The sequence below is a fragment of the Mus musculus genome, chromosome 1, assembly GCF_000001635.26.
Source record: "Mus musculus strain C57BL/6J chromosome 1, GRCm38.p6 C57BL/6J".
Classification (NCBI taxonomy): Eukaryota; Metazoa; Chordata; class Mammalia; order Rodentia; family Muridae; genus Mus; species Mus musculus.
The window spans coordinates 192,492,667-192,505,198 of NC_000067.6; the positions used below are offsets into that span (position 1 = coordinate 192,492,667).

A 12,532-nucleotide genomic window follows, 5' to 3' on the forward strand; every position below is an offset into this window, starting at 1 on the left:
GGTTCTTTAGAGAAATAGATCCAATAGAATGAGTGTGTGTGTGGGGGTGGGGTGGGGTGTGTGTGTGTGTGTGTGTGAGAGAGAGAGAGGGAGAGAGAGAGAGGGAGGGAGGGAGGATGCATGTGTGACCATGAGAATGTATGTGAGAGTATAAGTGTGTATATGTGTGAGTGTGCCAATGTGAGTGAGTGTTTAAGAGAGCATAAATGTGTGAGAGAGAATGTGTATAAGTGTGAGAGCATTCGCAAGTATTTGTGAGTATGTGTATGAGTGTGTGTGAAAGAGAGAATGGCACATGCACACACACACACACACACACCCACACACACACACACACACACACACACACACACACACACACACACACACAGAGCAGCCTTCCCACATAAGATAATGAAATCAAGACAGTTCTTAGTAAGGCTTCCAACTCATGTCACTTTGTGACAAATTGACGCTACAACCATCTAGATCTACAACCCATATAGCCCTCTCTCCTTTCCAGCAACCTCTTCCTCCATAGGTGTTAGGTCTATATACCAAAGCTTCCAGAATCTTCCAAAACAGTGCCACCAGCTGGAGATGAAAGGGTGAAACACAAAAGCCTACAGGAACATTTCAAGTTTACAGTCTGTGCCACAGGTCTTGTAGCTAAACTAGTATTAACTGAAAGTAAAGATACAGTGTTTTTGCTGGGAAATGGGTGTGGGAGCTGGGGAGCTGGGAATCTGGAAGACATGCGGGACCTGATAGGTCCTGCCAGGACAGCAGGCTCTTCAACAGTATCTCTGATTCCTGCATGGTGCTGCCTGGATACAGCCAGTCTGAAGGCTCTGGTTCCCTCGTCAAACTACCCCTGGTCCTTTAACCAGGTTATAAGGCTGTCCCTTCCATTGAGTCAGTGACACCCAAGAACCACATTCTCAGTGTAAGGAAGGCAAAATATTAAGGTCAGTGTGAAAGAGGACAGACACAGTGTCAGTGACCTTAGTGGGCACTGTGCATCTGAACCTCATCATTCATTGGCCATCCAGTAGAGGACACTGATCTCTTCACAGTGAGTAATATGAATGGTACAGAAATATACACTTTAGAGACAGAAGTTAAGTCTGAAGTGGAGAAACAGAGCATGAGGGTGAGACTCACCTGCAGACTGTATGGGTCTGTGACACAGGGAGTGAGGAGGTGATAATGGCAGAAAGGAAAGCAAGCCTGTTCTCACAGAAGGTGTGTAGTCCTTGTTTCCCCACTGAAAAAGCAAAGAGGAAGCAGCAGCTACCAATGACCCCTCTGAGATGGATGCAGATAGAGCTCAACCCACAGGCTTGCATGTCAGAGGAGTATGACCAGCTTCTGTCACCTGCCTCAGGTGCTCTGCAGCCTGCTGCATTCACACGTACAGAATGTTTCAAACAGCAGCTGGAGACTGGATCAACGCTGTCATCATCCCCCATCTGGCTCTAGCGGGTCCTCTTGAGATAAGGAGAAGTTGGGTCTCATCTCTCTGACGTGTTTGCATCTCTCGTCCCTTTTCCACTCCTTGTTCTCATCTTTCTTCCCATTGAGCCTTTTCTACAAGTCAGTCCCTGTCTCCCCTTCATCTCACTGTCATCACTCATTGGACTTTCTTTTGGGGTCCCTGAGCCTCTCAGGTACCCTGTACTCCACATCCCTAGATCTTTCCTGCCTCCAGCTCTCTGGGGATTTCTCAAAGACCCAGCTGGGGCAGTCATTACATCTATAGGTAGAGCTCGCCTTGATGGGGCTTGCCTGATACGTGGTTGAGGGAAACAGAAGAGATCTTTGGAATGGTTGCATTTGGCAGACTGTATGGCCAGACACTTTCAGGGAGGGGTTGGTCCTTAATCCTGACCATCAGCAGATAGGAGGGCACACAGTTCCCACCAGGGTAGCAAACAGCAGAAGCATGGTGCTCAGTCCTTCTCTGTCTGCCTCCAGGTCTATGTGAACATGTGTTTGGGGAGACCTGTTGTTAATCTTGCTACCTGTACTGAGGAGTCTGGTATTGAAAACAAATGCCTGTGTATTCCAAGGTTTAGAGCTAGGTGAGACTATCTGAAGTCTCAGCCCCCAGGTACAACTCCTCTTTGAGTTATGCTCAGCAGCCCTCATGATAACTACATGCAGAGTCCAGTGTGAGCTCAAAGCTTATGCACAAGTCCCTGCCTATGCCCTGTCCTGCCCAGGTTTTCCCATGGTCACTTACCTGAACACACAGCAATATACCTGCTACTCCGGTTCTTATGGAGTAGGCGAGGACTAATTCAGCAACCTGGGACTATCCTTTGGGTGGCTTTAAGGAAGCACTTTGTACATAAACAACCAAAGCTTAGAAAGGTCAAACAACTCCCTTGAGGTTTGCAGCCAGCACATAGTCGGGCAGGAACCTGCACTGGGCTCCTGCCAATATCTTTGTGGGCTCTTAGATGCTTAAGGTTAAACACTGAAGCCGGAGAGCCCGGCCCCAAGCTTTAGATGAGGCCGCCCTAAAGATGATCACAAAGAAAGGTATAAAAGGAAACCTGTGCTGTGGTTTCTGGTGAGGGTCACCTACAGTGCCACCACTGAGTGTCTTAAACGACAGAACTAATTCTGTCTCCAGGCTTTGCAAGCAACAAGTCCAACACCAGCGCTGACCCCTGTTAAGAGTCTGAGAGATCTACTCCAGGCCTCTCATAGCTGCTGTTTATAGTAGTCCGTCCTTCACTCCAGTATCTACCTTAGTCCCCACAGCCTTTCCCTCTGGGTCCCTTACAAGGGCATCCATCACAGGGTTTAGAGCCCACTCTAATGCAGAATTGGGTAATTTCAGGCTCTTTAACTTACATCTGGAAACAAACAAACAAACAAACAAATTTGGTCATATCCAGAGGTTCCGAGTGGACATGTGTTTTTGAAGCCACACTGGAGAACATAAAGCATAAGGGTGACAAATGTCACTTCTGGTGAAGAGTGCCAGGCCCAGGGCTCCTACATGATGATGCCATCTCCTTCCTGAGCATCAGTCCCAAAGCATGCCAATGGCTGAGCGTCACTAACAGGGAAGGTGTCAATTCTGTCTGGGGGCTAGCCCAATGACCCAGGACAGCATCATCAGCACAGAACACCAAGGGCACATACTCTCTGTCCTAGCCTTGGTTACTTTGTATCCCAGAAGACAGAGCATCTAGTGTATCTGTGGTCTGTCAGTGGAAGACCTCTGGGGTTCATCTGTTCTCAGAGCCCAGGTGTGCCAACATGAAGGGATAACACCACTCCCCTTGTCACAGAGCTCAGACAAGGCTGCTTGCTCAAGTCTCTGCAGACTGGGAAGCAGGTCACCTGCCTTTCTCCTTATCCCCCACAGTGTTTTTTTTTTTTTTTCCAGTCCATGAGATGGCACTGCCCACATTCAGAATTTATCTCCCTGCTCAGTTAATCCTTCCTGGAAGCACCCTCACAGACACTCCCAAAAGGTATATACCCTGCTAGTACCCTGGTATGCCAGCCATCACATTGGAGGACAGGACTTCTATAAAGGAAGTGATCCACATATCCTAAGAGAACCTTTATCTTTCCCCAAATCTCTGGCATTCACTAAGCAGAGGAGCCTAGGATGTGGGCCAGACAGAGACTCTGGCTGCTTGGCTTCTAGCCGCTGCTGAGCTTTTCCTGACCTGGGGAATGACCTTCTCCAGACTCCACATCATCACTCAAACATGAGACAATGACCCTGCTCTGCTGTCAGGGTAGCAAAAGAGAACACCTGTCACACTCCACACAGTTCTGGGACCTGAGTGTTGTCCAGCAGAGTCGACTCTCTCCTGCTCCATTGTTCTGCTTCAGATGGCATGTGGGATCTTGACATGTGCTATCCCCTGTATAAGACACCCTTAACCTAATCCCTCACCTTTTATCCCATTTCAAACTCAGCCATCTAGAATCATCTTCAGGGTCAGCCCCATAAAGATGAATAATTGCTAATTCATTTATTGAGCAATGTCTTAGGGTTGTACCACTGTGAACAGATACCATGACCAAGACAACTCTTAAAAGGACATTTAATTGAGGCTAGCTTACAGGTTCAGAAGTTCAGTCCATTGTCATCAAGGCAGGAACATAGCAGCATCCAGGTAGGCATGGTGCAGGAGAAGCTGAGAGTTCTCCTTCTTCATCTGAAGGCTGCTAAGAGAATACTGGTTTTCAGGCAGCTAGGATGAGTGGTCTTAAAGCCAACACCCACAGTGACACACTTACTCCAACAAGGCCACATCTTTTAATAGTGTCACTCCCTGGTCTGAGTATACAAACCATCACAAGCAAGTATCCCACTTAATCCCAGTGATATCCCTAGAAGATAAGGACACTGAGACTTGGGGACCATGCTCCCTTCTGAATGATACCTAGAGCATTACTCATGCAGCTGCCCACCACTAATGCTGACTTCAGGACTCTCCCTTCCCCCAGCCTGCTCAATGCTTTAGCTATTCGCTCATCATCTGACTTCTGCATCCTGGCAACCCTGGAAGGCGAGGCTGTGCTTTATCCTCTGGCCCCAGGTCCTGAGACTACAGTCTGAGCTCTGAGAACATTGGCTGACCTGGGCTGCCTCAGTCTCTCTGGTATCTCCTCTGCTCCCTGAGGCTCAGAGCATAGTTCTGTGCAATAAAATATTCCCGAGGCTGTTGCCATAGCATTTGATTCTGTAATGAGTTGAGCGGGGTAAAGAAGTGACTTTTTCAAACTCAGAGTCCAGCCAAGTGTTTCTTATCAGCTGGTTTATAGTTTGTACATATTTTAAGTTCTTCAATAGTTCAGTTTGCAAGTCTTCATAGTTCTCTGTTATAAAGCCAAGCAGGGTTAGTGATGGAGGACTTGTGGCTAGGGAAATCATGAGGAGAGCTTCGTCACCCAGGCCTGTAAGCTGAGGGGCCTCTGTGGCTCAGTATAGCCTGAACCAGCACCAGACTGGCCCTGGCCCTGGCCCCAGGGGAGAAAGGAGTCTGGGCTCTCTGCTGCTCTGTGTTGGAAAAAGCCACCTACAAAGTAAAGATAGCCTGTGTGGGAGCGTCCCCACAGACAGGAAGTAGTCACTGTGTACTCCTGAGCCCTGGGTGTTCTACTTTAGAGATCAAGCTGGCTTTTCAAAGTTTAAGGAAAAATTATTACAAGAACTGGCCAGCCTGTCCAGTCATCCTTCAGGGTGACCAGGGGCTGGGACATTCATTGGAAAATACACACACACACACACACACACACACACACACACACCATGAAAGTCCCAGGTGGCACACAGCAAGTTTTAGGAGCATTGCAGGCAGAGAGGTGCACAGTGTCCTGGGGAAGGGCTGTGGCCACTCACACACAAGACATCAGAATGTTAGAGACCTCAGCAGGCATCAATCCTAGCCTCTCAGATGCTGTTTCTGAGAGCTTGGTATGTAGCCTGCTCTTCACCCGTCACAGGCCACTTTCATTCTGTACACACACTACTGCAAGTGCTTCTGAGGTACACCTTTGTTTAAGAATCATCCAGCCAATCCCACCAAGGGCATAACTTTTCCCAGGTCACACAGAGTTAGGGATACACCAACCTGTGCCCTTTCTGTTCCCCTCTGAGCATTTCATGCTGGGGACATGCATCAGGATTCAGGAGAGAACAGGATAACTTTCATTAGGTTTGTCATGGTTTCCTATGAGTCATACCACAGGCCATTCCTGTTTGCTTTCTCTTGCTGTGATAGAACACTGACCAATGGGATCTTAGTGAGGGAAGGGGTTGTTAGGATCACACTTCCATGTCACAGTTCATCACTGAGGAGAGCCAAGGCCTGAACTCAAGCAGGACAGGGACCTGGAGGCTGGAACTGCTAAAGCAGAAACCATGAAGGAGTGCTTGCTGCTTATGGGCTTGCTCCTCTTGGCTTGCTCAGTTTGCTTTCTTATACTTCTGAGGCCCACATGCCTAGAGGTGGCTCTGCCCACAGTGGGCTGGGCCCCATCTTTTAAGCACTAACCAAGAAAATGTCCCAGGCTTGCCTGCAGGCCAATCTTATGGGGGCATTTTCCCAAATGAGAGCCTCTCTTCACAGATGACACTAGCTTGTGTTGAGTTGATTTAAAAAACAAAAAACAAAAAAACTAAGCACACAGCCTACTCGTGGAAGGCACTGAGAAATGACTGGGTTTTACCTATCATTCCACAACTGTATGCCCCTAATCATCCTCGTGGTGTCAAGGCTCCAGGAATCTACTGCTCTCCTGGGCTTGCTTTTCCTCTCTTTGTATGGCTGGGACCCTCTTGAACAGTGACCTTGAGGCGTCGCCTGCTCTCTTTGACCTAGTCTTTGCTGTCACTTCAGTGGGTGTCAGATCAATGAGTGGCTAGATCTTTCTCACACATATGTGTATGTATATATGTACAGATAATTTATGCGTGTGCATGTTCATGTGTAAGTCCATATATTTAGGTTAACATGCATGTGTGTGTGCATATGCATACAGGAATCTCCACCTAATTTTTCTTAAAATATAGTCTTTCATTGAACTCAGAGCTTGCCAGTTGTTTAGAATGACTCTCTACTTCCAAGCTGAGGATTTACAGCCAGGCACCATTATATCCAGTCTTTTTATGTGGGTGCTGGGGATTGAACCTGGATCCTCTTATTTATGTGAGAGCAATTTATGAACTTCTCCATCTCTCTAGCCCTGTAGACCCTCCTTGGAGGCAACCAGAAGAGGTGGTCGATTGTCCTGACTCACCTCAGATCACAAGAGGTTGATTTGTTTTCAAATAAAGTTAAAAATAGTTGCTCAAGAAGCCTTGCAGCTTAAGGATCTGCGTGTCACTCTGTTCAGCTCAATAATAACTCCTTATTAATGAGCTCCTGTGCTCAGGCCATGGCTCCGTGCAGTCCCAGAGGGATGCAGATCATGCATGAATGGTACACAGTGGCCATCCCTGCTCTGAGGACTTCCTCGGTTTCCCAAAATATTAGGAAGACTTGGGATGTACAGAATTCAGCTTGGGCCTCCCATGCCTTATCAGGGAAGAAAGAACATGCTCCTGTGAGCTAGAAGGACTCTGGCTGGGCCCAGCGGGGATTTGGACATGCCCATCACTGCCAGCAGAGGGGTGGCCAGTCTCCATAGCTGGGTCCTTCCAGTGAATGGTATGGATCTCTGCATAGTCCCCAGCACCTCTCTCTCTCTTAACTCTCTAAGTTTATTTCTTGGGAAGGAAAGAGCACAGGCTACACCCTAGAGTCCTGCTTTCAACTGCCCATGTGACGCTGGAGAGGCCAGCAATTCAGCTCCCTTATCACACGACAGTGGTGATTCTTGCATGCACACCTCACAGGAAACGCTGTATATGTCAGTTGCTTTTCTGTTTTTGTGAGAAAACATCACAACCAAAGGAGACTTTTGGAGAAAGTCAGCCTTGGCTCACAGTTTCAGAGAGATAAAGAGTTCACTGTAGCAGGGAATGGCAGCTGGTGGCAAACAAGGAGGCCAGAGCAGAAAGCTAGGTGCTCAGTCATCAGGTACAAGCATGAGTGACAGAGAATCCAGAAGTAGGGCAAAGGTTTAAGCTCTCAAAGCCTTCCCCCCAAACAGTGCCACTGAGAACCAATGTTTAGACACTGGAGCCTATAGAGGGGGACACAAACCACCACTCTTAAATATGTGGCCTGAGCTGGAGCATACTATAGCTTAGTATGTAAGCTGTCACATACTTACATAGGACAAATTATTAAAACCACTGACTACCTTTACAGGGGAAGTTTGAAGTTATTAAGTAGTTTCCAAAGTAATTTCTAGGGCCATGGAAACTTTTCTTGAATTCCTGTAATGAAACCCACAGAGAGAAGCTTGGTGTTGAATTGATGGGGCCTGAGGAGTCAGCAGGGGGTGGGGGGACAGGTTCAGGGACATTAGCTTGGGCATTTGGTCTCTGATTACCAAACTCCCCGAGCAGTCCCTGTCCATGAAACTGTATGCTCTTCTCAAGGAAGAGCAAAGTTCATACAAATGGGAAATTCAAGAACAGTTGTCCTCATTGCAAAAAGAAAAATCGTCTTAGTGCTCCTAAGTCCCCTCCCCAGCACACACCTTGAGGTCATGTAAGAGTATGAAAACCAGCCGATGGAGACGACAGAGTCTGTTGAGTGGGGTCTGAAATGACAAAGGATAACCATGGATGTCCCTCAGGAGTTTACACATTACACTTCACATCAGGAACCCACATGCTGCACATAGAATAAATCCACCTGGTCTCTCCTCTTTCCCCACTGGATCACACACATCAGAAGCATATTTTAGGGGACCTGTGGATAACATCCTACATAGAACATGAACTTCAGAACTGGGAATGGTCCTAACTCAGGCACTGCCATGTGTGTTGACTTAGCAATCACTTATTGAGTGCTATAGGTGCTGGGCATGGTAGTACAGATGGGAAACATGAGTGCGTCTGCCTTGAGAGAGCTTCAGTCAGAACAACATGACCAGCTAAGAAAGGGTTTCTCACCATGGGTTGCAGTGACCAATGGAAACACTCGTGTGGCTGCCTGCTGAGAGGCACCAGCAGGGTGGGTTTGCCAACGTTGGGTGGGGAGAGTTCAGGGAAGGTTGTTGGAGGAAATGACTGCTCAGTCCGGTCTTGGAGATCACAGTGAAGGCAAACTGAAGCGCCAGGGGGGATGTGTGATAGGAGGGGCGGGAGAGTTGAGCTAGGACCATATCATGCAAGCTGTATTAGCTGAGTTGTAGAGTTTGGATCAACGCAGACCCACCCTTCAGGGAGACCCCCCTCATCCTCAACTCCAAGGCTTAACAATATTGAGAGACATGCAGCCTGGGACAGGAAACTATACAAATACCCCACCCCATAGATGGAGGAAATTCTGGGAAACACGCATTTAAAAGAGGAGCTGAGGAAATGGACTAAGAAGCTCAAAATAAGGGGTCGGGGGTGGCTCTGTAGGAAAGAAGGCTGACTACTCTTCACAGGACACAGGCTCTATTTTCAATACCCGTGTGGTGGCCATCACCTGTGGCTCCAGTTCCAGAGGATCTACTACCTTTTCTGAACTCCTGGCCACTGCATGCACCATGTACACAGGTATACATGCAGGCAAAACACCCATACACACAAAATAAATAAATAAATCTAGATAAGAGAAAATCTGAATACATTTTTCCTCTTAGACATACATAAGGTACATTTGCACACTCGGGTTCAAAAAGTCCTGCAACAAAGCACAGACTGAAACTGCACCCCCCGAAGAGCATTTTAAAAGCCTCGTGGAACACTGTGAGTGCTGGGTAGTCATGCTTCCTACCAGAGCCTCATCTACACAGAAGGTTATTTTGAGTTACAGGTCATGTCCACCATTGCTGAGGCGCATTCTTGCCTTGGGGAACTGTGAGTGTCTCTGGACAGATGGAGGAGCGCTGAGCCTGGTAACCTGGGCCTCGTTGTTACCAGTCACACGCAGCCAGCCCTGTCTGCTCTATCTAAAATGCTCGTCAAAATGCACAGTCATGGTTGCTGCTGGCACAGATCCCACTAATGACTTCAAAGCAGCAGCTGAAATGAAAACGTGCCCTTAGCTGCACATCAGCAGAGCGGCCAGCACCCATCAGCCCTGAAGGACCTCGTTGGCCTTGTCTCTGGGGTGGATGAGCGGTGCTTCTATCTGAAGGGCTGTACATTGGTTCCCCTGCCTGTTAGTAGGGATGGGGTATGCAAATGGACAAGCCACTGGCCTTTATACGAGGACACTGTGGAAGAGGCCAGGAGGTTTCCAGACAGGAAGTATGGAGTTGAAGACCCAATCCCAAGTAGAGGCTCTGACTGGCATGCTAAGGCAACCCAGACCACCTTTTACATGTTGTCTGGGTCAGTCCTAGACTCTGAGTCAGGGCCAATTAGGTGAAGAGCACAACATGGCCACCCTTCCTGCAAACACTTACTATGGAGTCTGTTAAGCCCTGAAAGACCTATCTGAACACTGATGTGGAACCTCCCAGGGTGAGTTGTGAGATGCCTTTCTGATATCAGCAGGACTCCCCACCACTGTCCTAGAAAATTGCTCACCTGAACCCTCAAGAACTGCCCTTGACTTTCTGCACAGGGTAGTAATGTTCTGAGCCAACGCTCTCCTGTAATGATACTATGACTTCAGTGATGTCATCTTTCCAGGTCAGAGAAGTTCTCCTTCTAGTTCATTAACCAGTATCACCCCTTTTTATCCATTTATTCTACAAACTGAGAATTTTGTAGACTAAATGAATGAATTGAGAGCATCCTAGTTGCTCCTAAAGAGCTAATCTTGGACAAAACAGACAAGGGCTGTTCTCTTAGGTCAGGTGATAAGAAAGAAACTTAAAGTCAAAGATACTGTTACATGCAGAATCCTGCTCTAAGCCCTTAGGGCTTTCACTGGGGAGAGAGACAGATCCAAATAACTTGTGTCTTGTTCAGGAAGACCTAAACCCAACTCAGCTTAGCTCACTTAGCCATGTAGCAGGGAGGCCTGTTAGGAATTGATACAATGTAGACATTTAGGACCTTAGTTAACTCCAGCGGCACCATTTTCTCATCTGCTTCCTTGTCATCCAGCCACTGTCTGTGCTCTCTTCAGAAAAGTTGTCTCCATGTCTAAGAAAGATGTGTGCAAGATTCAGAGTAAGGTACAGAGTTGGGTGAGCACAAAGCACGTGAGAGCTGCAAGGTGAGAGGATTGGTTGAGCTTAAGGGGATGGGACAGGCTCTATACAGGAGGACAGCTTGCTCTAGGCCTTAGATTTACAAATTTGACCAAAACCTGTGCAGAGGCACAAAGTTGAGGGACCGCCATCCATCCCATCTAGTGCACAGGGAAAGGGTAATGGTTGCTCTCCTATAACCATCCCTCTGTCTTTGGATGCCCTTAGCTGGGTTTTCTTGGTTCTTCTAGAGTGGATAGGATTCCTCTGAGTTCCTGGCCTGTACCCAGATCTAGGCAGCTCAAGAGGCAGGGCTGAGGAAGGGACAAAGAGACTGTCATGACAGCTAGTGAAGGCGAGGACAAGCTTGAGAATAAATGGGAGGGCTGCCCAGTGCACTGGGGAGTGCTGCAGGCTAAGTGCAAGTAGCCTAATGGTGTGACACCCACCTGCTTGCCATCGACCTTGATGTGAAGCCAAGTGACAGATGCATGGACCAAGAAGTCATGGCACGGGCAGCATCGAGGGACATGGAGAGCTATGATCACTAGTGCCAAGCTCTCTGTGTTTGTTAGGATCCTTCATGTTGAGTCTGGCAAACTGTTCTTTAGGTCACATGTGAAGAGTGCTGTCATCAGAGAATGCTGGGCCAGAGCCCTTGGAGGAGGCAGGTCAGGGTGTTTCATGTGCACCTAGGTCCTTGAAGGAACGGGGACAACAAAATTGAATGGTATCACAGTCGGTCCAGTTTGATAAGTAGGCGTCTCCTACTTTAGTGAAGATGCTAATATATGGAAGTAAGACACACATCTGAGGGCACATGGCAAGGGACTTAAGCCACTTTGTTTGACCCCAAAGGCCGCGCTCCTGCCATGCTGCAACATGCCTTAGCAAGTCCTGTGACACATCCTAGAACAGATTTACAGCTGGCCTAGGGTCCTGCACAGGGCACAGGGGTTCCAGGTGAAGATATGGAGAAGCAGCTTCTCTTCACCTCACGTCAGCACTCCGAGGAAGGAGACAGCCTGGCTCAAGTGCTTCCCACAGGGTCAGAGTCCTCAGGCTCAGCTGCTAACCCAGCAGGACATGAGCCACTATGTATGGTCGATTGGTCTTTAGGGGCTGACAATGAGGTGGTATCATCATCTTCAGTGACATGGTGTCTATCCAACAGATCAGGGGTTTAGTGGTTAAGGAACAAGATCAATACAGACAACTTAGAGTATTGTGTGATATTCAGACACTCTGGGCCTCACTTTCATCACTTCTAAATTGGGATGTTGTGTGTCCCAGTGGCCTCAAAATATAGGATACAAGAGATAACACAAAAAAAATGTCTGTGAACTGCAGGTACTGACTGAGCGTTGAATGTTATGGTTATATGGCAAGCTTGGGTTCAAGGTCAACCAAAGGAAACTAGCTTGTAATTGTGCCATAGCTGCCCACAAGATCTGTGGATAGCACCACAGTAGCCCCATGAGGATATAAGTTAACTGTTTTACCCTGTAGTGCAGTTTAGACTAAAGATGGTGGGACTTCGGTGATCAGAATCTCTGGGGCTTTTTATCCTAGTGACGCAAGGCCATTCTCTCTGAAGAGGTCTGAGCTAGGGAAGGAAAGTGGTTTTCTAATTTACTAGATGTCCCCGGAGTATGCACTTTGGCAGTCAGCCTCCTGAATGAAGGTGGGCTTTGCTCCTTCTGAGAGGGTAGCAGCAAGGGCTGATTCTCTGATGTTGGAGAAGCAGGACAGAAGAAAGGTGGTGATGTCAGTGCAGGGCTGTGAATGTGCTGTGGGCTGCAGCCCTTGTTGGATGGTGCTT

At 47.9% G+C, this 12,532-nt stretch overlaps 1 protein-coding gene across 4 annotated transcripts in view; it reads left to right on the forward strand.

Moving 5' to 3' along the window:
• The window catches only part of Kcnh1 (potassium voltage-gated channel, subfamily H (eag-related), member 1), a 321,016-nt gene that overhangs the window by 303,523 nt on the left and 4,961 nt on the right, over positions 1-12,532 (forward strand). The gene's annotated exons all lie outside the window — the stretch shown is intronic.